General features: G+C 50.9%; 1 long non-coding RNA gene across 1 annotated transcript; it reads left to right on the top strand.

The window, feature by feature from the left end:
- Positions 1–1625: 1625 nt before the first annotated feature.
- LOC306670989 lies at positions 1626–2899 on the top strand. The gene is made up of 3 exons (XR_013766554.1): positions 1626–1693; positions 2040–2220; positions 2766–2899. It is a non-coding gene; the product is annotated as an uncharacterized lncRNA (long non-coding RNA).
- Positions 2900–3283: the final 384 nt, after the last annotated feature.

Raw genomic sequence — 3283 nt, 5'->3', positions numbered from 1 at the left:
TAGGATTCTGAAAAATGTGTGAACCAACAAACAAAAGCATCAACCTTTGGGGAAAGAAGAAAAGAGAGAAAGGAACAGAGACAGGCCTGATCCCCTGATGCCCCCAGGGTATGGGGAAGCAGGAAATTGGGCAGAAGATAAGGCAAGAAGATGCCACTTGATTTTGGTCCTGTGGAGTGGGAGGGTGTTTGAGACACAGGATTGGAACAAGAGCCCCAGGAGGGGAGCCAGTGACTGTAACTGGTCTGGGTGCTTCAGAGCTGTTGGATTCTATTCCTGTCTGATAAGGTCCCATGTGGGGAGAGGAAGGGATTCTTACTGCACATTTCACAAAAATGTAGTAATTATCATTCCTTTAAGGATTTTTCTATAACTTACATACAACCAACATTCTCTATGACTTTATACACATATAATCAAAATTATTTCTCTAAATTTAAATTTGTTTAAACTTCTTTAGTCCCTGTAATTAATTAATGTATTTTCTGGAGGTTCTAGGATTTGAACTCAGGGGTACTTTATTATGGAAGTTACACCCCCAATCCTTGTTATATCTTGTTTTGAGAGAGGGTCTCACTAAGTTGCTGAGGGTCTTTCTTGGTTTCTGAGACTGGCCTTGAGCTTGTGATCCTCCAGCCTTAGCCTCCCAAGTCACTGGGCTTCCTGGTGTCATCCATTGCAGGATACCAGATTCTTAAGTGCTGTGAACCCCTTAAAGCAGTCAGAAACTCATAGAGAACAATGGTTCATGTTGCTTTTGGACATGGTGGGATATTCCAGAGCTATCCTGTTGATGTGGAATCCTGGTTTCTTACAGTGATGAATAGGGTTGAAAATGAAAGTCCTCATGTGTGAGCCATGGGAGAGTTGGGGGTGAGAGTGGTGCTGCTGGATCCCTTCCCATTGTGAGTATTTATAGTTTAAGGCACTGAAGTTGGGGTGAGACTCATTCCAATCTGGGAGAAGGACAAGGTCAGGCTGATGGATGGAGTGGCAGGGAGAGGAAGAAGGGAGAGGAGAAGCCAGTCAGTGAGGACGTGACCTTTGAGCTTGATTTACTCCTTTGTGTACTGAAGGCCTTCAGCCCAGACTCTCCTGGGTCATGTGATTTCTTATTAGGAAAATACACCTGGGCATCCCTGCTGCCACTGCCTTCCCAGATTGTGAAATTCACTGAAGGCACATGTTTAGGAACAGTGAGGGGTGGGAGAGGAAGTGGGAGCAGGGGTGACACTGACTGTGGAGCAGTTGAGCAGCAGAGGGAAGATCTTGTGAGGGATCTGGAAAGACGTGGTGGAAGGACGAGTGGGCCCCATGGAGACAGAGCAAGGAAGCTGCCAGGGGAGGAGCAGGTGAGGAGGGAGCCCTGAGAAGGCAGGAGAGGTGGTGCAGGGTCAGCACTGTCAGGGAGAGCTGCGCACAAGTGGGAGGAGGGAGGGCTCTTCCCAGGGCCCTGGGAGGCAGGATCCCTGGGCCTCTCTGGGCTTCCCTGCCTTGGATTCTCACTCCAGGCCTGAGTTGAGCCCTGGCTCAGCTGACCACCTTAGGGAGGGTCACTGGGAGATGGCTGTGCCGAGTCCTGCCATTTCTGAGCTCCCCTTCCCATCCCCGTCTCCCTTCAGGACAACAACCCATTCGACCAGGGTTGTATCAGGAACTGGCATGTCACCCTGTGCGCACCACTGGGGCCCAAGTGAGTTGGTAAACCAGAGGTTCAAGTGGTGGACCCTGGGGCTGGTGGGGTGGGTGAGGCTGGGTCTTCTTCCCTGGTCCCTTACCTCAGCTCCCTGGCCCTGACCCTCACTGTTCCTTCCTTTGGGGTTTTCTCTAGGGCACTCTGGTAGTGTCTGAGAACTCCCCTCTTCCTTGCCTTTGTATGTTCTAACCCCCAAAAATGGGATTGAGTGGAACCCTAGCTTGGATGGGAGACCTGGATGAGAGCCCTGGGCTCTGTGCTGTCCAAGCTGAGGGGTGAGGGTGGTCAGGGAGAGCAGGAAAGTTGGTTCGTGACCCCTTGCTTTTGTCCTGTCATTGCCCAGGTACATGTCAGAAGTTGTGTTGCTCCAGCAAGACTCGGGATCCAAGTGGGAGCCGATGGCGGCCCTGCAGTCACCAACATTCTCCCCAGAACACCATCGCCCAGACCTCCCTGGGCCCAACTCTCAACCTGTGTCTTTTGACACATCTTATGAAGGAGCACCAGGGAGTGCAGTCATCTAGGTGAGGAGCAGTGGGTGTGCAGTGGACAGGGGTGTCTGTGGGCTGCACGTGTGTTGTTGGAGCCCCTGAGGTGGGGCTGGCCCTGCAGCTGAAGCACCTGGAGCTGAGGAGTGGGAGTATGGATGTGAGGGTGCAGGTCCAGGTCCCAGGGCTTCAGAGCACACCCAGGTGTCCCTGAATAGACAGAGAGAAAAGACTGCTTGTCTAACTAGCTGGGTGGCCCTGGACCAGTTCCTTACCTTTCTGTGCCTCAGTTTCCTCAGCTATTATTAAGGACGGACACTAGTCCAGGAGTTTATAATATTTTAATGGAGACTCTTTTTTATTGGAAATTTTTACTTGGAGTCCCATGTGAAACACACGCAGTGGGGTATTAGTAGTAAAGTGGGATGGTAACCCACGGTGCCCCCCAAGGAGTAATTTATTCACTTGTGGTGCCAGCCCTCTTTCTTTCCTTTCTCAGGGGCTCAGGGACTTGACTGTGAGCTGTGGGGTGGAGTTCAGGGAGAGCCCCATGTACTGACTCTTGTTTCTCTTCCCATCAGCCCAGTGCTGCAGTGGAAGGCCCACAGGGAGACTTGGTCTCCAATTCACCCCCTCCCTGTGCTGCCTGGATATGGATATGCTGCCAGGGTGTGAGCCCCACATCAGGCCTCTGAGGCCTGAGCCCCGACTCCCCTATTGATAGCACCCTGACCCCATGACTATCCAACCCCCATAAATTTGTTTTTTGCTGATTCCTATGGCTGCTCTACCTGTCTGTTCTAGATTCAAAGAAACGTGTTTCCTGGGGGAGGCTTTGAGGGACTGGGACAAGTACCTCCTGGAAGGGAAGAGAGATGCTCTCTGGACCCTCAAGCTCATGAATCCACACTCTCTGGCTTTTTGCCCTTGGTCAAGATACTTAGCATTTCTCTCATCCTTAAACTATGGCAATAGTAATAATCCCAGCAACTGACCTTGCTGCCTTCCTGGCAAGGGCTGAAGATGAGATAGTGAAAATCCACCAACCAGGATAATATATAGTGTACCTCAAATTATTTCACAAAATAGAAAGGAATCT

The sequence above is a fragment of the Sciurus vulgaris genome (assembly GCF_902686455.1).
Source record: "Sciurus vulgaris genome assembly, chromosome: 10".
Lineage (NCBI taxonomy): Eukaryota > Metazoa > Chordata > Mammalia > Rodentia > Sciuridae > Sciurus > Sciurus vulgaris.
The sequence above is the reverse complement of the archived record's forward strand: the minus strand, read 5'-3'. Positions and strand labels throughout refer to the sequence as shown.